This window comes from Heptranchias perlo, chromosome 15 (genome assembly GCF_035084215.1).
Source record: "Heptranchias perlo isolate sHepPer1 chromosome 15, sHepPer1.hap1, whole genome shotgun sequence".
Classification (NCBI taxonomy): domain Eukaryota; kingdom Metazoa; phylum Chordata; class Chondrichthyes; order Hexanchiformes; family Hexanchidae; genus Heptranchias; species Heptranchias perlo.
In genome coordinates, this window is record NC_090339.1 from 60,162,043 (window position 1) to 60,189,762 (window position 27,720).

Sequence of the window (27,720 nt, forward strand, 5' to 3'; positions counted from 1 at the left end):
TGTATAATGGGCGAGGTGTATAACGGGCGATGTATAACGGGCGCGGTGTATAACGGGCAAGATGCATAACGGGCGGTGCATAACGGGCGGTGTATAACGGGCGAGGTGTATAACGGGCGAGGTGCATAACGGGCGAGGTGTATAACGGGCGGTGTATAACGGGCGAGGTGCATCACGGGCGGTGTATAACGGGCGAGGTGTATAATGGGCGAGGTGTATAACGGGCGGTGTATAACGGGCGCGGTGTATAACGGGCGAGATGCATAACGGGCGGTGTATAATGGGCGAGGTGTATAACGGGCGGTGTATAACGGGCGGTGCATAACGGGCGGTGTATAATGGGCGAGGTGTATAACGGGCGGTGCATAACGGGCGGTGTATAACGGGCGGTGTATAACGGGCGAGGTGTATAATGGGCGGGGTGTATAACGGGCGAGGTGTATAATGGGCGGGGTGTATAATGGGCGGGGTGTATAACGGGCGGTGTATAACGGGCAGTGTATAACGGGCGAGGTGTATAACGGGCGAGGTGTATAATGGGCGGTGTATAACGGGCAGTGTATAACGGGCGAGGTGTATAACAGGCGAGGTGTATAACAACGGGCGGTGTATAACGGGCGGTGCAGTGCATCCTGTGGATGGTACACACTGCAGCCACTGTGCGCCGGTGGTGAAGGGAGTGAATGTTTAGGGTGGTGGATGGGGTGCTTTGTCCTGGATGGTGTCGAGCTTCTTCAGTGTTGTTGGAGCTGCACTCATCCAGGCAAGTGGAGAGTATTCATTTGCATTCCTGACTTGTGCCTTGTAGATGATGGAAAGGCTTTGGGGAGTCAGGAGGTGAGTCATTCGCTGCAGAATACCCAGCCTCTGACCTGCTCTTGTAGCCACAGTATTTATATGTCTGGTCCAGTTAACTTTCTGGTCAATGGTGACCCCCAGAATGTTGATGGTGGGGGATTCAGCGATGGTAATGCCGTTGAATGTCAAGGGGAGGTTGTTAGACTCTCTCTTGTCGGAGATGGTCATTGCCTGGCACTTGTCTGGCACAAATGTCATCTTACATGATACAACAACAACTTGCATTTATAAAACGCCTTTAGCGAATTTAAACGTCCCAAGGCGCTTCACAGGATCAGAACAAAATTTAACACTGAGCCACATAAGGAGATATTAGGGCAGGTGACCAAAAGCTTGGTCAAAGACGTAGGTTCTTAAAGGAGGAGAGAGAGGTAGAGAGGACGAGAGATTTAGGGGGAGAATTCCGGAGCTCAGGGCCCAGGCAGTTGAAGGCACGACCGCCAATGGTGGAGCGATTAAACTCGGCTATACCCAAGAGGCAAGAATTGGAGGAGCGCAGAGATCTCGGAGGGTTGCAGTGCTGGAGGAGGTTACAGAGATAGGGAGGGGCGAGGCCACGGAGGGATTTGAAAACAAGGATGAGAATTTTAAAACCGAGGGGTTGCCGGACCAGGAGCCAATGGAGGTCAGCGAGCACGGGGGGTGATGGGTGAAAGGGACTTGGTGCAAGTTAGGATACGGGCAGCAGAGCTTTGGATGAGCTCACATTTATGGATGGTGGAAGATGGGAGGCTGGCCAGGAGAGCATTGGAATAGTCAATTCTAGAGGTAACAAAGGCACGGATGAGGGTTTCAGCAGCAATTGAGCAGACACAGGGGTGGAGATGGATGTTACAGAGTTGGAAGTGGGTGATAACATTGCATCACATAATACAGTACAATTGACAAAGCAGATTGACTCAGTAGTTAATCTGCTCACCACAGTCCATCAGCCACCAGCAAGTCTCCTGCTCATTGCAGAGTATAGCTGTTCAGAACTCCATCAAACCCAATGAAGGTCGATTTGGACGGATTATCGGGACAGCATCCAGTTGCACCACAACTGAAGTGCCACTCAGCCAGATTGCAGTCCTATCAAGGACCCTTGGAGCAATCAGTTCTTCCATAGCTCTGTGGACGGCTATATGTAAGTAGATAATAAGGAACAATGAAAGCAGAAATTGCTGGAGATGTCGAGCGGGTCAATCAGTGTCTGATGGAGAGAGATAAGTTTGAACTGAACTAAAGGCTGGCCAGGCTGAGGCTCTTTTCTCTAGAAAAAAAAGGCTGAGAGGTGACCTGATAGAGATCTTTAAAATTATGAAGGGGTTTGATAGGGTCGACGTAGAGAAGATGTTTCCACTTGTGGGGGAGACCAAAACTAGGGGGCCATAAATGTAAGATAGTCACTAATAAATCCAATAAGGAATTCAGGAGAAACTTCTTTACCCAGAGAGTGGTGAGAATGTGGAACTCGCTACCACATGGAGCAGTTGAGATGAATAGCATGGATGCATTTAAGGGGAAGCTAGATAAGCACATGAGGGAGAAAGGAATAGAAGGATAGGGTGAGATGAAGTAAGGTGGGAGGAGGCTCATGTGGAGCATAATAACCGGCAGAGACCAGTTTGGTCGAATGGCCTAGTTCTGTGCTGTAAAAGTCTATATTATTCTATATAAGTTAACATTTTGAGGTGCGTAATAGCCTAAATTCTCTGGATACACGTTAGCGAGGACCGCACCAGCAATGCATACTGGGAAAATTACCCCCAGTTGGGGGAGAAATTTAACCCCATTTCACTCATTTTTCAGGCGTAAGAGGAAAAAGCTAACCAAAATCGGGCCACTATCTCCCGTGTCCGATTTGCTCTCGACGTTCGACGGCCATGTCGCCCATGGATTGGGCTTAGTTGCCCTGGGCACCCGCCTGAAGCAAGCATTAGACCCCTTGAATATGGTAATCAGGGGCCTATCGCCCGCCAAGTTGGGCAAAAACTGGGTGGAGTTTTTCCGTGTCTACTGCGGTCTAAAGGGACTGCTGGAGGCCGCCAAAGAAAAGTTAAGTTTACCGAATTTGTTTAGCCTTAATGTGGAGCCAGGATTGAGCAGGCGAGCATTTATACAGCGCCTTGCATGTCCTCAGGACTACCCAAAGGGCTTCACAGCCAATGGATTACTTCTGAAGTGCAGTCACTGTTATCTTTGCAGGCAAATGCAGCAGCCAATCCGTGCATAGCAAGATCGCACAAAGAGTAGTGATGTGAACGATTAGCTTTTGATGGTGTTAGTTGAGGGATAAATGTTGCCCAGGACACCAGGAGAATGCCCTGTTCTTCTTTAACAGGCCGATAAGATCACAACCATTAATTTCAATGAACATATGAACATAAGAACATAAGAAATAGGAGCAGGAGTAGGCCAATCGGCCCCTCGAGCCTGCTCCGCCATTCAATAAGATCATGGCTGATCTGATCCTAACCTCAAATCTAAATTCATGTCCAATTTCCTGCCCACTCCCCGTAACCCCTAATTCCCTTTACTTCTAGGAAACTGTCTATTTCTGTTTTAAATTTATTCAATGATGTAGCTTCCACAGCTTCCTGGGACAGCAAATTCCACAGACCTACTACCCTCTGAGTGAAGAAGTTTCTCCTCATCTCAGTTTTGAAAGAGCAGCCCCTTATTCTAAGATTATGCCCCCTAGTTCTAGTTTCACCCATCCTTGGGAACATCCTTACCGCACCCACCCGATCAAGCCCCTTCACAATCTTATATGTTTCAATAAGATCGCCTCTCATTCTTCTGAACTCCAATGAGTAGAGTCCCAATCTACTCAACCTCTCCTCATATGTCTGGCCCCTCATCCCCAACATAAGAACAGGAGTAGGCCATTCAGCCCCTTGAGCCTGTTCCACCATTCAATTAGATCATGGGTGATCTGCACTAGAACTCCATTTACCCACCTTTGCTCCATATCTCTTAGTACCTTTACCTTTCAAAAATCTATCGATCTCAGTCTTGAAAGTTTCAATTGACCCAGCATCCACAGCTTTATATGTATGAACTATATATATAGTTCGATAGTTAAGTAAAGAAAGATACAATAGTATTATTTTCTCCTCAAATTAACTGGTCATTTAACCCTTACTGTTGCGGGATCTTGTTGTTCACATATTGGCTGCTGCACTAGCCTACATAACAAGGATGACTATACTTCGAAAGTAATTCATTAACTGTGAACTGCTTAAGTGTATGATAAGGTAATGTATAAATGTAAGATCTTTCTTCTTCAGTGTTGGTTATCACATCACTTTGACATCTTGGGATAGTGATATTGTATTAAATAGAAAGCTTTGTAAATATTGACTTCAACCCAGGCTTTCTGTGATGTCTTTGCTTTTCCACAAAGTGCCATTTTGATAGATTATTCCAGTTTAACAGATTGGGGAGGACCAGGGCACAGGAGTTTAAACGATATAAGAGTAGGAATAGACTGGATGTTGGGCGGTTCCTCTTTTCCCAGAGAGTAGTGAGTCTTTGGAATACGTTGCCGGCTGGTGTGGTGGGTGCTGACTCTCTGTTTGCCTTCAAAAGGGAGTTGGACCGGTTCCTGACTGGGGCAGGGATCGCATCATATAGAAGGTAAGTGTCTTTATAGATAACACTTGGTCCATGTGATCTCCTGGACTGGTTTCGATCACCTGAGGGGTTCGGAGAGGAAATTTCCAAAGTATTTTTTCCCTTATTGGCCCTGAGCTTTTTCTCTGGCTTTTTGCCTCTCCCAGGAGATTACATGGCTGTGGGGGATGGGGTGGTGGTTGGGGGGTGGTGGTGGAGGTGGGTGGGAAGTGTCTAGTCAAAATGTTCCAGCCATCATGAGTGTGGGGCAGGCTTGATGGACCAGCTGGTCTTTTCCTGACTGTCTATTTCGTATGTTCGCATGTCTCTCACTCGGGCAGTGTAGATGCTGAAATCATTCTAGAGTGCTGGATGCTGTGATGGGTGTTCTTTGGGTTTCAATGGGGTCATGAGTTAGATGGGCCAAATGGCCATCCCCATTCGTACTTACATCTTGCCGTCAGGTATTTGAGCTGTTGGGATCAATGATCTTTTTAAAATGGCTGCCTGGTGCAGAACTTCAACAGGCCACTGTGGGGCTGAATTTCCTGGCCCCCTACTTTTGGTGCTCGTCAGGAAAAGCTCACGAGACGTGTGAATACACTTGTTCAGGCTCAGATGCACCTGAATTTCTGGGGCTTCCTCGTGGAGGTGGAATTGGGTCTGCGTTGCAATAGGTGCAAGCCAATCAGACCGATGCAAATGAGGCGGGGTTGGGGCGTTCTCAGCCTCTCTTCCCCAATTTCCTGTTCGGGGTGCCATGGGATGCCCTGACAAAGAGGCACACACAAAGCCAATGTTGGGGGATTAATCAGGGATCTTTCTCAGATCAAAGGGCCTGAGGAGGCTCGGCAACAAGCCAAAGACTGGCCCGAAGTTACGTTGGCATTTTTTTTCAATTTTCAGGCTTCCTCAGGCTTTGGGGCTTGCTAGTCACACTCCAATTTCCTCTCCAGTTTTCCAGCACTGCAGCCTGCCATGTTAATAGCCAACTTAAAGCAGGTGGAGATCCAGACCCTTTTTTCCTGACCTTTGTGCCCAGGGAGTGGGTGTTCCCAGTGTCAAAGGTCAGGAAACTCGGACCCTAAATGTCCCTGCATCGTTGGCCTGTTTGCCGTTTTTTTTTAAACATCTGTTTTTACACGGAAAGGCACGATTTTGTTTTTTTTTAACAGAAGAGAATCCAGTGAGCTGTTGTTGGTGTAATTTCCTGAACAAACTGAACTATCCTATGAATTAAAAAGCAATATAAATACTGACAAGCTCATTTTCACACATGGTCCTTAATCGTTCCTGTTCCTTTATCCACCCGCTACAGCAAACTGCGTTAGTCATTCATTCCTTTATTTTAACGATTGTATCATTTTGTTTTTAACATCACATAATAATCGCAGCACTTCCTCTGTGCTGTCGAGAGCAAACTCGGTCTAGTAGACAATACCAGAGTGATTTACTGTACTCAGTGGGGCTTTAGTGCACCCAATCGGGAAGAAAAGTATTCAGGATCGCAATTATGTTTTTAGAAAGCACAAAAGCTCAAGCACTATTTAGTAAGAGATGTTTTGCCTATTAAGAAAATCCAATCTTCTTCATATTTTTGCATCTTTCTTCATTGCTTTTTTTTTTAAGTACCCCATCAGAGACCATAAAATGATTGTACTGGTGAAGAATTCTTCTGTTTTGCTGATGTGTATTCAACCAGCCAAGGATGCATAATGTGCTCTCTGTCCCGTTCTGCACCATGGATCATACAAAACCTCTCTTTCATTGCAGGAAGAAAGAGCCTTGATTGCTTAAATAGCTTTAGTATCTGCGCCTTCCCCTTCACATACAAATTTCGATGTGTTGAACTGCATGTGTCAGCTCAGCCACGTTTCCCTCAGAACACGATTTGCCATCATTTTCTATTTACTAACATGGAAAAGGAACAAAGTGATGGACAATTGCACAAGGTTGATGTACAGTGTGCGCAGGAAAGGGTGTTGTGAATTATCATAGTATCAGAGTATGGTACAGCACAGAAGGAGGCCATTCAGCCCATCATGCCTGTGCCAGCTCTTTGGTAGAGCTGTCCAATTAGTCCCACCCCCCAGCTCTTTCCCCATAGCCCGGTTAATTTTGTCCCTTCAAGTATTTATCCAATTCCCTTTCAAAAGTTACTATTAAATCTGCTTTTACCACACTTTCAGGCAGTGCATTCCAGATCATAACAACTCGCTGCATAAAAAAATTTTTCTTCATGTTGTCTCCGGTTCTTTGGGCAATTATCTTAAATCTGTTTCCTCTGGTTACCGACCCTTCTGTCACTGGAAACAGTTTCTCTTTATTTACTCTGTCAAGACCGTTCATGATTTTGAATACTTCTTTCAAATCTCCTCTTAATCTTCTCTGCTCTGAGGAGAACAACCCCAGCTTCTCCAGTCTCTCCACATAACTGGAGTGTATCATCCCTGATACCATTCTAGTAAATCTCTTCTGCACCCACTCTAAGGCCTTGACATCCTTCCTAAAGTGCAGTGCTCAGAAATGAACACAATCCTCCAGCTGAGGCCTAACCAGGGTTTTATAAAGGTTTAGCATAACTTCCTTACTTTTGTACTCTATGTCTCTATTAATAAAGCCCAGGATCCCATTAATGCCTGTTATACACCTCGTCCATTATACACCTCGCCGATCACCTTAAATCTGTGTCTTCTGGTTATCAAACCTTCTGCCACTGGAAACAGTTTCTCCTTATTTGCTCTATCAAAAACATTCATGATTTTGAACACCTCTATCAAATCTCCTCTTAGACTCTTCTGCTTTAAGGAGAACAACCCCAACATCTCCAGTCCCTCCACATAATTGAAGTCCCTCATCCCTGGTACCATTCTAGTAAATCCCTTCTGCACCCTCTCTAAGGCCGTGACAAATATTCTAAAGTGCAGTGCCCAGAATTGAACACAATACTCCAGCTGAGGCCTAACTAGGGTTTTATAAAGGTTTAGCATAACTTCCTTACTTTTGTACTCTATGCCTCTATTAATAAAGCCCAGGATCCCATATGCTTTTTTAACAGCCTTCTCAATTGGTCCTGCCATCTTCAAAGATTTGTGTGCATACACCCCCCAGGTCTCTCTGTTCCTGCACCCCCTTTAAAATTGGACCATTACGTTTACATTGCCTCATCTCATTCTTCCTACCAAAATATATCACTTCATACTTCTCTGCATTAAATTTCATCTGCCATGTGTCTGCCTGTTTCACAAGTCTTCCCTGTCCTCCTGAAGCTTGATATTATACTTCACATTGTTTGCTACATTTCCGTGTTTTATGTCATCTGCAAACTTTTGAAATTATACCCTGTATACCCAAGTCCAGGTCATTAATATATATCAAAAAGAGCAGTGGTCCTAATACTGACCCCCAGGGAACACCACTGTATATTGTGTCTGAAAAACAACCGTTCACCACTACCCTCTGCTGTCTGCCCCGTAACCAATTTTGTATCCACGCTGCCACTGTCCCTTTAATCCCATGGGCTTTAATTTTACTTACAAGTCTATTAACGACTAGCTTCCTGAATGCTATAAACACGTTGGCTGTGTTGTTTAAATGTTTTGGGAGAGGGGAGTAGTCACGGAACTAACCATATCGTACCCCTAAGGATGGGAATCATGAGGTGAAATGTAGAGATTTTTAGGGTGAAATTTTGCAAAATAAAGCTCCCAATGTATAGAAAGAAATAAAAACTTGCATTTATATAGCACCTTTCTTGACCTCAGGACGTCACAAAGCGTTTTACGACCAATGATGTACTTTTGAAGTGTAGTCATTGTTGTAACGTAGGAAGCACGGCAGCCAATCTGTGTACAGCAAGGTCCCACAAACAGCAATGTGATAATGACCAGTTAATCTGTATAAGTCATGTTGGTTGAGGGATAAATATTGGCCAGGACACCAGGGAGAACTTGTAGAACTTGTAGAACCTCAATCGATGCAAAGGCAGATTGGACGATAGGCCTGGAGGTCGTTCACCAGGAAATTAGGAGCATCGTGAATCAGGCCTGCTTTCCGCTGGATCCAATTGTTCAATCCATGCTCGTGTCAGGGGCAACTCCGCGCTGGGAGTCTCATCTCACAAAACTTCATCTCAAAATTAGAGCTAGGGCCATTCAGGAGTGAAATCAGGAAACACTTTTTCACACAAAGGGTAGTGGAAATTTAGAACTCTTGTCCCCCCCCCAAAAAGGCTGTGGAAGCTGGGGGATAATTGGAGCTGTCAAGACTGAGATTTTTGTTAGGTAAAGGCATCAAGGGATATGAAGCAAAGGCAAGTAAATGGAGTTTAAGTCCAATTGTTTCCCAATGTGCACCTTTTAGTTATCCATATAGGCCTATATTCTTATGTTGGGAGACTGGAAAAGTTAAAGGTAGGTCTTAAGCATTTCATGATGTGGAGATGCCGGTGATGGACTGGGGTGGACAAATGTAAGGAATCTTACAACACCAGGTTATAGTCCAACTAATTTATTTTAAAATCACAAGCTTTCGGAGATTATCCCCTTCGTCAGACTCATTCATCTGACGAAGGGGATAATCTCCGAAAGCTTGTGATTTTAAAATAAATTTGTTGGACTATAACCTGGTGTTGTAAGATTCCTTACATTTAAGCATTTCAGGCAGTGCTCCTTACCCTGATCATGGAATCAGCCATTATATTGTAGCCTACATTTACAACTTGTAAGTTAAATATATATAAACTGTGTAAGTAAAGATGGACGCACTGACTGTTGACTTAGAATGAGTCCAGACTTGGTTATCAGTACTGGAGCATTAGCTTGGGCCTTCAATTAAGCTCACTACTCTTCAGACAAATCACTGTTTCATTTAATCAATTTATATTCATTAAGATATTTTATCGCTCATCCACTGTCTCATTAGCTTCTACTTGACATCTATGTTGCCTGAGCAGTTAAAATTTAATCTCCCTGAGTTTACTTGGTGGGTACAGCTGCACATCGGAAAAGGAAATAGTCTTTCCATTAGCATGCTTCCTGTAAGCGTAAGGCCGGTTCAGCTATCAGCAACTTAATAGTTTCTATCGACAACTCAATTTGTGAAGCCAAAAAGAAGAGGCAATAAATATTCAAACTGGAATTTACCTCAATTGATTGTTACCATGGGAGATGTGTGCAGCTGACTCAATCAAGACTGATATTTGCATTTTTGATTATTTATTTCTCGATTGCCTCTCATCGCGATAGTTTATCTGCTTAAAATTCAAGTTATGATCTGCGCCGTTGTGTTAAACGTCAACCTGAACCACTCAGATTTTGTTTAGATTTATTACCAAAATCTGGCCGCGTTAATATCAATTCAGATTAAAACCCTGAGATGAACTCTAATTGGATCGAAAATTTATAGCAAAAACTTGCATTTATATGGTGCCCCAAGGTGCCCCCCAGGGATATTAGCAAACAAAAATTTGACACCAAGCCACATAAGGAGATATTAGGACAGGTGGTCAAAGAGGTAGGTTTTAAGGAGCGTCTTAAAGGAGGAGAGAGAGGTGGCGAGGCGGAGAGGTTTAGGGGGAAAATTCCAGAACTTAGGGCCCAGGCAACTGAAGGCACGGCCGCCAATGGTGGAGCGGTCTAGATGTTTAATGCACATTTTTCATGAATTAATCCTCATTATTTCTTGAGGGATGCAATGCAGGAACAGTGTGGCTTCTTGGCAAAATATAATATCAACAAATATCCTGTCATACAATACTTATGATATTGGTATTCCTGCTCTTTCTGCAAAGTCAGAGGAACATAATTTATCCGACATTTATTTATATATTTGCCGTTGAACATTCTGTTGTCTCTTTCTCCAACATTCTATCTATCCATAATCCATCACTTTCATGCTTTTTTGAATGATTTTTAATTGTCAACATATTAATATTCATTATTAAAACATACATTTAAAATTACATTTGAGTGCCATTTCATAAATGCAATTTGTAGCTTCAAGAGCTCATTGCTTTTCTGTTCCTGTCACCAAATATGTCAATCCAGTGGACAGGATCCTGCTACTAATCTTTCCAAATGTGACTAGTTAACTTTCAGTCAACTTTTAGTAAGCTGGATATGGTAGTGTAGTGGTTATGTTACTGGACTAGTAATCCAGAGGCTTGACCTAATAATCTGCTTAAATTTTACCATGGCAGCTAGGGATTTTAAATTCAGTTAATTAAATTAAATCTGGAATTAAAAAACTAGTATCAGTAATGGTGACAATCAAAATGATTGTTGTAAAAACCCATCTGGTTCACCAATATGGGTACGGTAGCATGGTGGTTATGTTACTGGGCTAGTAATCCAGAGGCCTGGGCTAAAATCCAGAGTTATGAGTTCAAATCCTGCCATGGCAGCTGGCGAATTTAAATTCAATTAATTAATAAAAAATTCAATTAATTAAATAAAAATCTGGAATTAAAATACCAGTATCAGTAATGATGGCCATGAAACTACCAGATTGTTGTAAAAACCCATCTGGTTCACTAATGTCCTTTAGGGAAGGTAAACCTGCTGTCCTTACCCAGTCTGGCCTATATGTGACTCCAGACCCACAGCAATGTGGTTGATTCTTAATTGCCCTCTGAAATGGCCTAGCAAGCCACTCAGTTGTAAAATCTCACTACAAAAAGTCATAATAAGCCTAATAGCACTGTGGGAGAACCGTCACTACACAGACTGCAGCGGTTCAAGAAGGCGGCTCACCGCCACCTTCTCGAGGGCAATTAGGGATGGGCAATAAATGCTGGCCTTGCCAGTGACGCCCACATCCCGTGAATGAATAAAAAAAAACTAATGTCCTTTAGGGAAGGAAATCTGTCATCCTGACCTGGTCTGGCCTATATGTAACTCCTGACCCACAGTAATGTGATTGATATTGAAGTGGCCTAGCAAGCCACTCAATTTGTACAATCCTGCTCACCATTGCAGCTGCAGTGGCACTTAGGGATGGGCAATAAATTGCCAGTGATGCCCACATCCCATGAACGAATAAAAAAAAAGTCATACTTTAGCCGAATTTGAAGCGTTCTTTTCATTTGCTGGAAAGGTCAGGTTGTGTCTTTGGCCAAAAGTTCAAATTGGTTTGTTTCTTCGGTTATATTAGCAGCAACACTGCTTTGAGATGAAAAAAAATGTTTGTTCTATTACAAAGAATTCTATGTTTGGTGCAGATATTCAAAGTGTTACCACCTTCCTGGATATTTATCAGTCTGTTTCTGACATTTGTTATAGATTTGTATGTAAGTATGAAGTACTGTACAGTTTATCTGAGGACCTTTGGTTGAGGCATTAACAGAAGTATTGATTTTGACCTGTAAGAGATTAAAAGGTTCAAGTTAGAAACAGTGCATGAATTCTTTTGAAAGCTGGAGATTGATCAGAATAAGTGGGTTAGCATCATTTCCTGCTTGATGGAAGATCCCATGCAGAGGTTTACAAGGGGACAAAAACAAATTGTCTTGGTTTGTAGAATTTATATAGATTGCTAAGCGTAATTTAGCCTTGGCTCAGTTGATAGCACTCGCACCTTTGCAGTTAGGAAGGTTGTGGTTTCAAGCCCCACTCTGAGACTTCAGCATGTAATCTCGGCTGACACTCTGGTACAGTACTGAGTGAGTGCTGCACTGTCAAAGGTGCTGCCTTTCAGATGAGATGTTAAACCAGTGTTCTGAAAGATCATTGACCTGAAACGTTAACTCTGTTGCTTTCTCCAACGATGCTGCCTGACTTGCTGAGTGTTTCCTGCATTTTCTGTTTTTATTTCAGATTTCCAGCATCCGCAGTATTTTGCTTTAGACTATGAAAGAAAGAACTTGCATTTATACAGCATCTTTCATGAGCTCAGGACTTTCCAAAGCACTTTACAGCCAATTAATTACTTTTGAAACGTAGCCACTGTTGTAACGTAGGAAACGCAGCAGCCAATTTGCACACTGCAAGGTCCCACAAAGAGCAAGGTGATAATGACCAGATAATTTGTTTTAGTGTTGTTGGTTGAGGAATAAATGTTGTCCAGGACAACGGAGAGAACTCCCCTGCTCGTCTTCAAAATAACGCTGTGGGATTTTTACATTCACTTGAAAGGGTAGACGGGGCTCGGTTTAATGTCTCATCCGAAAGATGGCACCTCCGACAGTGTAGCACTCCCTCTGCGATATGAGACAACTCAGTTATTACGTCCCTGGATAGCGATATGCATCACATGCTCTGCAGTGCAATTAATAGTCGGTCGCGTGGCAGCTAGATGCTAAATTAGTTGATCTTAGCCTGGGCAGTTGGGACATTACAATTCACCTCAGCACCCCTGGGCTTTGGAGGGGAAGCGTCAACTAGGGTTCCTACACCTGATTGCAGCTTCTGCTGGGGAGTGCGCATTTATGGATGTAGAGTGTGGATGAGATTGCATTAACATAAGAATATAAGAACTAGGAGCAGGAGTGGGTCATACGGCCCCTCGAGTCTGCTCCGCCATTCAACAAGATGATGGCTGATCTTCTACCTCAACTCCACTTTCCTGCCCTTCCTCGTATCCCTTGATTTTGTTAGTGTCAAAAATCTATCAATCTCAGTTTTGAATATACTCAATGAGATGACTGAGCATTCACAGCCCGCTGGGGTAGAGAATTCCAAAGATTCACAACCCTCTGAATGAAGAAATTTTCCTCATCTTGGTCCTAAATGACCGACCCCTTATCTTGAGACTATGACCCCTAGTTCTAGACTCTCCATCCAGGGGAAACAGCCTCACAGCAACCACCCTGTCAAGCCCTCTCATTCTTCTAAACTCTAGAGAATATAGGCCCAATTTACTCAATTTCCCCCCACGGGACAATCCTCTCATCCCAGGAATCATTCTAGTGAACCTTCGTTGCACCCCCTCTAAGGCAAGTATATCCTTCCTTGGGTAAGGAGACCAAAACTGTACACGGTACTCCAGGTGTGGTCTCACCAGGTCCCTATATAATTGCAGCAAGACCTGCTCACTCTTATACTCTCACCCCGTTGCAATAAAGGCTAACATACCAATTCCTTGCGGTACCTCCATGTTAACTTTTTGTGCTTCATTTACAAGGACACCCAAATCCCTCTGAATAACAACATTTCTTGGTCTCTCACCATTTAAAAAATATTCTGCTTTTCTATTCTTCCTATCAAAGTGGATAATTTCACATTTCCCCACATTATACTCCATCTGCCACCTGCTCGCCCACTCACTTAACCTGTCTATATTCCTTTGCAGTTCTTTGCATCCCCCTCACAGCTTACTTCCCCACATACTTTGTAACATCAGCATTACACTTGGTCCCCTCATCTAAGTCATTGATATATATTATAAACAACAGAGGCCCAAGCACTGATTCCTGCGGCACCCCACTAGTTACAACCTGCCAACCCGAAAATGACCTGTTTATTCCTACTCTCTGATTTCATTCCCCTGTCATGCCCTCCACAATTGGAGACTGGCCCCTTGGGCCATATCCTGGATCTGTGGAACTGTATCACATTTTCACCAGATTGATACCAAGGCTAAAAGGGTTAAATTATGAGGACAGGTTGCATAGACTAGGCTTGTATTCCCTTGAGTATAGAAGATTAAGGGTTGATCTAACTGAGGTGTTTGAGATGATTAAAGGATTTGATAGGGTCGATAGAGAGGAATTATTTCCTCTGGTGGGGGGAGTTCAGAACAAGGGGGCATAAACCTTAAAATTAGAGCCAGGCAATTCTGGGGTGATGTCAGGAAGCACTTCTTCACACAAAGGGTAGTGGAAATCTGGAACTCTCTCCCCCAAAATGCTGTTGAGGCTGGGGGTCAATTGAAAATTTTCGAAACTGATATTGATAGATTTTTGTTTGGTAAGGGTGTTAAAGGGTTATGGAACCAAGGTGGGTAGATGGAGTTGAGATACAGATCAGCCATGATCTAATTGAATGGCGGAGCAGGCTCGAGGGGCTGAATGGCCTACTCCTGCTCCTATGTTCCTATTAAGAATCAGCACTTTAAGAAGAAGAGAAAAGGACAGGAAGAACGCCAAAAAAAAAGATAATTAGTTATTAATATTTGGACAACACAAAACCTTGGGTAAGGGTATTGAAAAGAACTTTGTAACCTGGATGTGCAGATATAATAAATATGTGATGAAAAAGCTTTTTAATGATTTATTAATGTCCCATGTAATTGAAGATAAATTCTGTGATGCCAATCTGTGTATAGAGTTGGTATTTTTATTGTAGTCTTAAGGGAAACTTAGAAAAATGCAGACATAATACTATTGTTTAAAAAGGGTATGAGGGAAAGGCCGAACAATTATAGGAACAAAGGAACAGGAGTAGGCCATTCAGCCCCTCGTGCCTGCTCCGCCATTTGATAAGATCATGGCTGATGCTGTGATCTAACTCCATATACCTGCCTTTGGCCCATATCCCTTAATACCTTTGGTTGCCAAAAAGCTATCTATCTCAGATTTAAATTTAGCAATTGAGCTACCATCAATTGCCGTTTGCGGAAGAGAGTTCCAAACTTCTACAACCCTTTGTGTGTAGAAATGTTTTCTAATCTCGCTCCTGAAAGGTCTGGCTCTAATTTTTAGACTGTGCCCCCTACTCCTAGAATCCCCAACCAGCAGAAATAGCTTCTCTCTATCGACCCTATCTGTTCCCCTTAATATCTTATAAACTTCAATCAGATCACCCCTTAACCTTCGAAACTCCAGAGAATACAACCCCAATTTGTGTAATCTCTCATCGTAACTTAATCCTTGAAGTCCGGGTATCATTCTAGTAAACCTACGCTGCACTCCCTCCAAGGCCAAAATGTCCTTCCGAAGGTGCGGTGCCCAGAACTGCTCACAGTGCTCCAGGTGCGGTCTAACCAGGGTTTTGTATAGCTGCAGCATAACTTCTGCCCCCTTGTGCCCTAGTCCTCTAGATATAAAGGCCAGCATTCCATTAGCCTTCTTGATTATTTTCTGCACCTGTTCATGACACTTCAATGATCTATGTACCTGTACCCCTAGGTCCCTTTGGACATCCACTGTTTTTAACCTTTTACCATTATAGGCCGGTCAGTCTTACCTCAGTGGTGGGCAAACTATTAGAATCAATACTAAGAGATAGGATAAACTGTCACTTGGAAAGGCATGGTTTAATCAGGGATAGTTAGCATGGATTTGTTCAGGGAAGGTCATGCCTTACAAATCTGATTGAATTCTTTGAGGAAGTGACAAGGAGGATTGATGAGGGTAGTGCAGTGGATGTTGTCTATATGGATTTTAGTAAGGCATTTGACAAGGTCCCACATGGCAGACTGGTCAGAAAGGTAAAAGCCCATGGGATACAGGAAATTGTGGTGAATTGGATCCAAAATTGGCTCAGTGACTGGAAACAAAGGGTAAAAGTCGATGGATGTCTTTGCGAATGGAAATCCATTTCCAGTGGTGTGCCACAGGGCTCAGTGTTGGGTCCCTTGCTGTTTGTGGTATATATTAATGATTTGGACTTGAATGTAGGGGGCATGATTGGCAAATTTGCAGACAACACAAAAATTGGCCGTGTAGTTGATAGTGAAGAGGATAGCTGTAGACTCCAAGGAGATATCAATGGGTTGGTGGAGTGGGCAGAAAAGTGGCAAATGGAGTTCAACCCGGAGAAGTGTGAGGTAATACACTTAGGGGAGGGCAAACAGTGAAAGGGAATATGCAGTAAACGGGAATATATTAGAGGGGTAGAGGAAGTGAGAGACCTTGGAGTGCATGTGCACAGGTCCCTGAAGGTGGCAGTACATAGGTGGTAGATAAGGTTGTGAAGAAGGCATAAGGAATGGTCTCCGTTATTAGCCGAGGTATAGAATACAAAAGCAGGGATGTAATGATGGAACTGTATAAAACGCTGGTAAGGCCACAGCTGGAGTATTGTGCGCAGTTCTGGTCACCACATTACAGGAAGGACGTAATTGCTCTGGAGAGAGTGCAGAGAAGATTTACAAGAATGTTGCCAGGGCTTGAAAATTGTAGCTACGTGGAGAGATTGGATAGGCTGGGGTTGTTTTCCTTGGAGCAGAGGAGACTTGATTAAGGTGTACAAAATGATGAGGGGCCCAGATAGAGTTGACAGGAAGTACCTAGTTCCCCTAACGGAGAGTTCAAGAACTAGAGGACATAAATTTAAGCTGATTGGCGGAAGGGTTAGACGGGACATGAGGAAAAACTTTTTTACCCAGAGGGTGATGGGTGTATGGAATTCGCTGCCCGAATTGGTGGTAGAGGCAGGGACCCTCAACTCTTTTAAAAAGTACCTGGACCTGCACCTAAAGTGCTGTAAGCAGCAGGGCTACGGACCGGGTGCTGGAAGGTGGGATTAGAATGGGCACCTGGTTGTTCTTCGAGCCGGCACGACACGATGGGCCGAATGGCCCCCTTCTGTGCTGTATCTTTTCTACGGTTCTATGGTTCTACATTTTCTTAATAACGTAAAGTAAAATCAATTACTACAAAGTGCTCGCTTGTTCATATTTTATCATGAAGCATAACATATGGGCAACTATGACAAACTTGTGCAGCAGAAGGTGAGGAGGGGTTGAATAAATTGCCCACTATTACAAAAATACTGATAAATCAGGAATCTTCATTTCTTTTTAAAAAAATATTAATTCCCATGATACGGGCGTTGTTGGCAAGGCTGGCACTTATTACCCAATCCCTAGTTGCCCTGAAAAGGTGGTGGTGGGCCTTCTTCATGAACCATTGGTAATGGTTTGACACAGCTTAGTGACTTTCTAGGCCAATTCAGAGGATAGTTAAGAGTCAACCATGTTATTGTGGGACTGGAATCACATCTAGACCAGAACGTTTAAGGACGGCAGGTTTCTTTCCCTAAAGGACATTGGTGAAACGGTTGGGTTTTTACGACAATCCGACAGCATCATCGTCACTTTTATTTTAAAACGAGGCTCCGCCTGCCCCTCTCCGGTGGACGTAAAAGACCCCACGACACTATTCGAAGAAGAAGGTGTGTGGAATTTTCTCCGGTGTTCTGGCCAATATTTATCCCTCAACCAACATCACTAAAAAACAGATTATCTGGTTGTTAACTCATTGCTGTTTGTGGGATTTTGTTAATTGGTAGTAATTAGCACTTACCAAGCCATTAAAAGACTTAGACTTGAAATGACTTAACTTAACTTTTTGTGAAGAGTTTAATTCGCATCTACCATGCAAATACAGCAACTTCACGCCGTTCATTGTATTTCAATGGTGAGGCAGACGCCATATTCATGAAGCTAATGGCGGACAGCAACTTATGGATTTCCACTGAAGTTGCTTACTACTGGATGGAATTTCCAATCACGGGCAGCCACTGGCGAGACTGCCCGCTGACTGCATGTTTTGGGAAACAACGGGCAGAATGTCCCACGATTCCACGATATCCACTATCCACTGCTGAGGACTTCCTATTGGAATCACCTGTTCGGAAAATCAATCTTTCAGTAAACACGATCCTGATGATTCGACACACCCGTGTCCCAAGCTACACGTACAATGGGCATTTGTGCATCAACAATGGTGAGCGCCATTAGCCTGACCGTTATTTTGACAGCAAATTCTGGGCCAATATTTCTCGACCGATTAACTCCATGAACCAGTGTTAGCAAAACGACAGTTGTTTTTAAAAAGATGATGATGGGAAATAGCCAGAGGAGAAGGTGGGGGAGGTTAATCATAAAGGAGACTTCCGTACACAGAGGCAGCGAGTGATACTTGTTGCTAAAGGTTGGAGCTAATCGGAGTTATTACGAGAAATGACAGCTGCCATAACTGTGACGATATTTTCTGTATCGGACGCAGCAACGACGTGAAATGAAAAAACGGAGCGAGAACTAATAATAAAAAAGTGAAACTGTTCTTCATATTTAATCCACGGAAATTCTATAAATATTGGGCGTGAAATTCGTCATGTGTGGGAGTACACAAAATGGTCCATAGCGAATCGGCAGCCCGTTTAACATCCTGCCCAATTGGAAAAGAAAACTTGCTTGGGTGAGAAACCGGCTCCCGATTCGCTATCATCCATTTTACACGACCTCCCAAGACGAGTTTCACCCACATTATATTTTGCAACAAAGATCACTTTAAGCTTATGAACATACGAACATCTGAGAAGATCATCAGGCCCATCGATGCTCATCCTACCCATTAAACGGTATGGCCAGTGGGCCGCTCCGTTTCCCCCCCACCGTCTGCCAGGAGTTAAGATAATGGATCAATCCTGGCGTCAGCGTGATCGGGTGCCCATCTGATAGTCAAAATCCAGCCCATTGTACGTGTAGCTTGGGACACGGGTGTGTCGAATCATCAGGATCGTGTTTGCTGAAAGATTGATTTTCCGAACAGGTGATTCCGGTAGGAAGTCCTCGGCAGTGGATAGTGGATATCGTGGAATTCTGCCCGTTGTTTCCCGAAACATGCAGCCAGCAGGCAGTCTCACCAGTGGCTGCCCGTAATTTAGAAATTCCATCCAGTAGTTTAACATATCAGAATCCCACATAATCGTAACAGAATTTGATGTTTTCAAAGAAAGAACTTGCATTTACAAAGCATCCTTCACGATCTCAGGACATCCCAAAGCACTTTGCAACCAATTAAGTACTTTTAAAGTGTAGTCACCGTTGTAATGTAGGAAATGAGGCAGCCAATTTGTACACAGCAAGATCCCACAAAGAGCAATGTGATAATAACCGGATAATCTGTTGAGATGTTGGATGAGGGATAAATATTGGCCAGGACACCGGGGAGAACTCCCCTGCTCTTCTTCAAAATAGTGCCATGCAACCTTTCGCGTCCAACTGAGGGGGCAGTTGGGACCTCGGATTAACGCCTCATCCAAAAGACGCCACCTCCGACAGTGCAGTACTCCCTCAGTACGGCTCTGGAGTGTCAGCCTGGATTGTAGGCTCAAGTCTCTGGAGTGGGACTTGAACCCACGACCTTCTGACTCAGAGAGTGATACCACTGAGCCAATTCCAGCACCATTATGCAATGTTCCCGAATGTAGTTGAATACAAGTGCTGGCAAGGAAAGGGAAAGAGATTCAGTGAGGCTATGGGTTAGTGTACTGTCCTTCCATCTCTGCTAGGTCAATTCAAATCCAACCTGGAAACACTGCTGCAATCTAAATCTCCTGTCTTACAACTGTAAGGGATCCTGTATGAAATGAGTTCGAGGGGTTTATGTTCCAGTGTCTCAAACGAGTTCCCAGTCGACAGCAAATTGACAGGAGAAAACTGTTCATTATGTGAGACAAATTGACAATCTCAGTGGGGGAACACCATAAACATGGCTTTTGTAAGAAAAACGCGAAAAAAATCCTCTCGCTCTCTTCTCCCCAGTGAAGTCATGCACATTAAAACATAAATTCAAAATCAATAAATCATGAACAAAGTTGCAAATGTTTTCATCACTGTGATAGTGAAGAAAATCAATGTCCTAACTATCAGGTAAGAGTGAACTGGCTGGGGCTCTTTTCGCTAGAAACGAGGCTGGCGGGTGACCGAATCGAGGTTTTTAAAATTATGAAGGGGTTTGATAGGGTAGACGTGGAGAAGGTATTTCCACTTTGTGGGAGAGACCAGAACTAGGGGGTCATAAATGTAAGATAGTCACTAATAAATCCATTAAGGAATTCAGGAGAAACTTCTTTACCCAGAGAGTGGTGAGAATGTGGAACTTGCTACCACAAAGGAGTAGTTGAGGCGAAAAGCAAAGATGCATTTAAGGGGAAGCTAGATAAACACATGAGGGAGAAAGGAACAGAGGGATTTGCTGATTGGGTTAGATGCTGTAGAGTGGGAGGTGGCTCGTGTGGAGCATAAACACCGGCATGGACCAGGTGAGCTGAATGGGCTCTTCCAGCAGAGGAGACAGAGGGGCATTCTGGGAGAAGTCGGCTCAGTCACCTCCACTGAACAGTGGGTAGCAGAAGAACTGGTGTCGAGGAGCAGTTAAACCCGAAACACAACACTTGTGTTTCCCTCCCTCCCTCCCTCCTCTAACCAAAAAAGAAGGAGGCACTGTGAGGAGGGCAAGCAAGTTGACGAGGAGGAGGATCGAGCTACTGCAGCTGCTGGAGGCATGAAGTCACAGCCAACAGGTAAGTGATTGGCTGGTGACTGGTAAGTAGTTTTTCTTTCCTTTTTTTTTGACATTGTAGTTGTTGTTAAGCTAACTTAAGGGTTAAGTCATGGCAGGAGATCCCAGACCCGTGTCATGTTCCTCTTGTGGGATGTGGGAATTCAGGGATCCTTCCTGTGTCCCTGATTCCTTCACCTGCGGGAAGTGTGTCCAGCTGCAGCTACTGTTTGACCGCTTGACGGCTCTGGAGCTGCGGATGGACTCACTTTGGAGCATCCGCGATGCTGAGGAAGTCGTGGATAGCACGTTCAGTGAGTTGGTCACACCACAGATAAAAATTACTGAGGGAGATAGTGAATGGGTGACCAACAGACAGAGGAAGAGTAGGAAGGCACTGCAGGGGTCGGTCCCCTGCGGTCATCTCCCTCCAAAACAGGTATACCGTTTTGGATACTGTTGGGGGAGATGGCTCACCAGGGGAAGGTGACAGCGGCCAGGTTCATCGCACTGTGGCTGGCTCTGCTGCACAGGAGGGCAGGAAAAAGAGTGGCAGAGCTATAGTGATAGGGGACTCGATTGTAAGGGGACGCAACCGAGACTCCAGGATGATATGTTGCCTCCCTGGTGCAAGGGTCAGGATGTCTCGGAGCGGCTGCAGGACATTCTGGAGGGTGAGGGTGAACAGCCAGTTGTCGTGGTGCATATAGGTACCAACGATATAGGTAAAAAACGGGATGAGGTCCTACAAGCTGAATTTAGGGAGTTAGGAGTTAAACTAAAAAGTAGGACCTCAAAGGTAGTAATCTCAGGATTGCTACCAGTGTCACGGGCTAGTCAGAGTAGGAATGACAGGATAGCTAGGATGAATACGTGGCTTGAGAGATGGTGCAAGAGGGAGGGATTCAAATTCCTGGGCCATTGGAACCGGTTCTGGGGGAGGTGGGACCAGTACAAATTGGACGGTCTGCATCTGGGCAGGACTGGAACCAATGTCCTAGGGGGAGTGTTTGCCAGTGCTGTTGGGGAGGGTTTAAACTAATGTGGCAGGGGGATGGGAACCGATGCAGGAAGTCAGTGGGAAGTAAAGTGGTGACAGAAACAAAAGGCAGTAAGGGAGAGTGTACAAAACATGACCGGACAGATGGTCTGAGAAAGCAGGGCAAAGACCAAGGGAAGTCTAGATTAAACTGCATTTATTTCAATGCAAGAAGTCTGATGGGCAAGGCAGATGAACTCAGGGCATGGATGGGTACCTGGGACAAGGATGTTATAGCTATTACTGAAACATGGCTAAGGGAGGGGCAGGACCGGCAGCTCAAAGTTCCAGGGTACAGATGCTATAGGAAAGATAGAGCAGGAGGTAAGAGAGAAGGAGGAGTTGCGTTCTTGATTAGGGAGAACATCACGGCAGTAGTGAGAGGGGATATATCCGAGGGTTCGCCCACTGAGTCTATATGGGTAGAACTGAAAAATAAGAAGGGAGAGATCACTTTGATAGGATTGTACTACAGACCCCCAAATAGTCAACGGGAAATTGAGGAGAAAATATGTAAGAAGATTACAGACAGCTGCAAGAAAAATAGGTGGTAATAGTGGGGGACTTTAACTTTCCCAACATTGACTGGGACAGCAATAGCATTAGGGGCTTGGATGGAGAGAAATTTGTTGAGTGTATTCAGGAGGAATTTCTCATTCTGTATGTGGATGGCCCGACTAGAGAGGGGGCAAAACTTGACCTCCTCTTGGGAAATAAGGAAGGGCAGGTGACAGAAGTGTTAGTGAGGGATCACTTTGGGACCAGTGATCATAATTCCATTAGTTTTAAGATAGCTATGGAGAATGATAGGTCTGGCCCAAAAGTTAAAATTCTAAATTGGGGAAAGGCCAATTTTGATGGTATTAGACAGGAACTTTCAGAAGTTGATTGGGAGAGTCTGTTGGCAGGCAAAGGGACGTCTGGTAAGTGGGAGGCTTTCAAAAGTGTGTTAACCAGGGTTCAGGGTAAGCACATTCCTTATAAAGTGAAGGGCAAGGCTGGTAGAAGTAGGGAACCTTGGATGACTCGGGAGATTGAGGCCCTAGTCAAAAAGAAGAAGGTGGCATATGACATGCATAGACAGCTGGGATCAAGTGGATCCCTTGAAGAGTATAGAGATTGCCAGAGTAGAGTTAAGAGAGAAATCAGGAGGGCAAAAAGGGGACATGAGATTGCTTTGGCAGATAAGGCAAAGGAGAATCCAAAGAGCTTCTACAAATACATAAAGGGCAAAAGGGTAACTAGGGAGAGAGTAGGGCCTCTTAAGGATCAACAAGGTCATCTATGTGCGGAACCACAAGAGATGGGTGAGATCCTGAATGAATATTTCACATCGGTATTTACGGTTGAGAAAGGCATGGATGTTAGGGAACTTGGGGAAATAAATAGTGATGTCTTGAGGAGAGTACATATTACAGAGAGGGAGGTGCTGGAAGACTTAACGCACATCAAGGTAGATAAATCTCCGGGACCTGATGAAATGTATCCCAGGACGTTATGGGAGTTTAGGGAGGAAATTGCGGGTCCCCTAGCAGAGATATTTGAATCATCGACAGCTACAGGTGAGGTGCCTGAAGATTGGAGGGTAGCAAATGTTGTGCCTTTGTTTAAGAAGGGCGGCAGGGAAAAGCCTGGGAACTACAGACCGGTGAGCCTGACATCTGTAGTGGGTAAGTTGTTAGAGGGTATTCTGAGAGACAGGATCTACAGGCATTTGGAGAGGCAGGGACTGATTAGGAACAGTCAGCATGGTTTTGTGAGAGGAAAATCATGTCTCACGAATTTGATTGAGTTTTTTGAAGGGGTAACCAAGAAGATAGATGAGGGCTGTGCAGTAGACGTGGTCTACATGGACTTCAGCAAAGCCTTTGACAAGGTACCGCATGGTAGGTTGTTACATAAGGTTAAATCTCATGGGATCCAAGGTGAGGTAGCCAATTGGATACAAAATTGGCTTGACGACAGAAGACAGAGGGTGGTTGTAGAGGGTTGTTTTTCAAACTGGATGCCTGTGTCCAGCGGTGTGCCTCAGGGATCGGTGCTGGGTCCGCTGTTATTTGTTATTTATATTAATGATTTGGATGAGAATTTAGGAGGAATGGTTAGTAAGTTTGCAGATGACACCAAGATTGGTGGCATTGTGGACAGTGAAGAAGGTTATCTAGGATTGCAATGGGATCTTGATAAATTGGGCCAGTGGGCCGATGAATGGCAGATGGAGTTTAATTTAGATAAATGTGAGGTGATCATTTTGGTAGATCGAATCGGGCCAGGACCTACTCCATTAATGGTAGGGCGTTGGGGAGAGTTATAGAACAAAGAGATCTGGGAGTACAGGTTCATAGCTCCTTGAAATTGGAGTCACAGGTGGATAGTGTGGTGAAGAAGGCATTCGGCATGCTTGGTTTCATTGGTCAGAACATTGAATGCAGGAGTTGGGATGTCTTGTTGAAGTTGTACAGGGCATTGGTGAGGCCATACTTGGAGTACTGTGTACAGTTCTGGTCACCCTATTATAGAAAGGATATTATTAAACTAGAAAGAGTGCAGAAAAGATTTACTAGGATGCTACCGGGACTTGATGGTTTGACTTATAGGGAGAGGTTAGACAGACTGGGACTTTTTTCCCTGAAGAGTAGGAGGTTAAGGGGTGATCTTATAGAAGTCTATAAAATAATGAGGGGCATAGATAAGGTAGATAGTCAAAATCTTTTCCCAAAGGTAGGGGAGTCTATAACGAGGGGGCATAGATTTAAGGTGAGAGGGGAGAGATAAAAAAGGGTCCAGAGGGGCAATTTTTTCACTCAAAGGGTGGTGAGTGTCTGGAACGAGCTGCCAGAGGCAGTAGTAGAGGCGGGTACAATTTTGTCTTTTAAAAAGCATTTGGACAGTTACATGGGTAAGATGGGTATAGAGGGATATGGGCCAAGTGCAGGCAATTGGGACTAGCTTATTGGTATAAACTGGGCGACATGGACAGGTTGGGCCGAAGGGCCTGTTTCCATGTTGTAAACTTTTATGATTCTATGATTCTATCTATGATTCCTGTGCTGTGAATTCTATTTAACCACCAAACTGCTTTCCAAATAACTGCACTCCAAGTAACACAACACTCAACAGTTAGGGAAACCTTCATTGATAAATATATCTTTATGTTATAACTTAAGCAGAAATGTCTGTTTTAAATCCTTTAAAAATTCAACAGTGATTAATAATTCACATTATAGGTAAACTTTCAAATGATGAGACACGAGAGACTTGAAAAGGGAGGGGCTCTGACGGTGAGTTAAAGATTCCACCTTGCTGGCTTTTGGCGCGTACTTTTCAAAATTACGCCCCAAGCTCATGAAACTGTATCCACTAAAGTTAAATAATGGACACCCCAGTACATTGGGGAGGGCAATGCAGAATTTCTACTCTGTTACCATATGAGCACTTAAAACATTCATCGGCGTGTTAATCTGCTTCATTTGAAGGGTAAATGCCTCCTTTAAATTTAATACCTACCCCCTAAAATCTTCAGAGTGGGACTTGTACCTCCAACCTTCTGACACGAGGCAAGAGCGCTACCCACTGAGCTATAGCTGACAAGGCCTACAGTGTCCTGCCCAGGGCTCCCTACGAGCATGACTCCCCAGCGGGAGCACTGAGTCAAGGAATCATGCCTTGTAAGTCTATGAGATCTTGCCTTTCAAACTATTTGACTAAGTTACGACTTGGAAAAACACACAGAATAAATTTCTAAGGTGAGCTCACCGAAATCACAAAGTGGGAACATTAGCACCTGTAGTTCCTCCATAAATTATTCACTGTGGTGAGGCCTTCATGACTATGCTGAAAAGTTGATAACCGTAACTGGATAACTTGATACACAACAACAACAACTTGCATTTATATAGCATCTTTAACGTAGTAAAATGTCCCAAGGTGCTTCACAGGAGCGATTATCAAACAAAATTTGATACCGAGCCACACAAGGAGATATTAGGACAGGTGACCAAAGAGGTAGGTTTTAAGGAGCAGCTTAAAGGAGGATAAAGAGGCGGAGACTTTTAGGGAGGGAATTTCAGAGCTTAGGGCGTAGGCAGCTGAAGGCACGGCCACCAATGGTGCAGCGATTAAACTCGGGGTCACGCAAGAGGCAGGTATTAGAGAGCGCAGAGATCTCGGAGGAGCTTACAGTGATAGGGAGGGGCGAGGACATGGAGGGATTTGAAAACAAGGATGAGAATTTCAAGGCATTCCCGGGGAGCCAATGTAGGTCAACGAGCACAGGGTTGATGGATGAACGGGACTTGGTGCGAGTTGGGATTTGGGCAGCAGAGTTTGGATGAGCTCAAGCTTATGGAGGGTGGAGGATGGGAGGCCGACCAGGAGACCATTGGAATAGCCAAGCCTAGAGGTAACAAAGGCATAGATGAGGGGATTAGTAACAGATGAGCTGATGCAGAGGCGGAGACGGACGATGTTACAGAGGTGAGGTAGGCGGTCATGGTGATGATCTCAGGGTTAAATAGGACGCCAAGGTTGCGAACGGTCTTGTTCAGCTTCAGACAGTGGCCAAGGAGAGAGAGATGGAGTCGGTGGCTAGGGAGTGGAGTTTGTGGCGGGGACCAAAGACAATGGCTTCGGTCTTCACAATATTTAGTTGGAGGAAATTTTTGCTCATCCAGTACTGGATCCAGTATAAGGAGTAGTTGAGGTGACTAGCTTAGGTGCATTTAAGGGAAAGCTAGATAAACACATAAGGGAGAAAGGAATAGTAGGATATGCTGATAGGGTTAGATGAAATAGGATGGGAGGAGGCTCGTGTGGAGCATTAACACCTGCATAGACCAGTTGGGCCGAATGGCCTGTTTCTGTGCTGTAAATTCTATGTAAATCTATGTAATTCTATGCATGTACATCTGAAGCCACTGTGATTTTTATTTAAAACTGTATTTAGCCATTCTAAAAAAGTGTCCGCTTACATTTCGGGTCAGATGTTGTTTTGTGAGAAACCTGTTACGTTGAAAAATCATGTCCAAAAATAATGGTCAACAGCCATCGTTTTCCTTAAAAATTGCTGTTTATGAATTTATAAAACAGTTTCTGCTATTATATTCATCATATTTAACTGACAACTTTTTCATCTGGTGTTTCATTACACGTCATAAAGGATAATAGCTTGCAATAAATTAGGAGTGTTTAGATCATAATTTAAATTGCAGTCTTGTTGGGTTTGAGAATTTTTCCACTTTCTTTATCACCTTGTTTTTTTTTCCCAATGAAATATAGTTTCTAACTGACAGACTTCAGAGAGCCGCACTTACTGAGCTGCGAAAGATGAAACTGGAGCTTGGCACTCCATACAAAGTGAGCGCACAGCTTCTCTCGAAGAATAAGGCCATGGGAGGTGGTAGAGATGCAGGTCAGGGTCAGTGAAAGAGTTTTATCATGTCACTTTTGTATTTTTTTTCGAAAGAGCTTTGTTGCCTTTAAAAATAAACTGTATTTCTTTTAGCTCTATATTGACTTCATATTTGAAACCATTTAGCCAAATGGTATCTAATTTCTACACCCAACCTTAGTGTCTACATAAAGAAAGAATTGCATGTATATAGCACGTTTAATGACCTCAGGACATCCCAAAGCGCTTCAAAGCCAATTCAGTACTTTTGTTGAAGTGTAGTCACTGTTGTAATGTTAGGAAACGCGGCAGCCAATTTGCACACAGCAAGCTCCCACAAACAGCAATGTGATGATGACCAGAGAGTCTGTTTTTTTTTTAGTGATGTTTGTTGAGAGATAAATATTGGTCAGGACACCTACATAGCCCAGAATGCCTGTGGGGTGCAGCCAACACAGGAGAATGCCAATCACTAAAAATGATCTATCGTGTGGGCTGACATTCTGAAGAGCTCAGAATAAAACAAAGCGAAGGGGAGCCAAGAAATCCAGCAGTCCCTGCTTCTCTCTTTCAATATTACGATTGTGTGCAGCCATTGTTGCAGCATAGTCGGTCGACTGTATCTAACCTCGAGTCACTAACGATCAGCAACATTGCTTTTATATG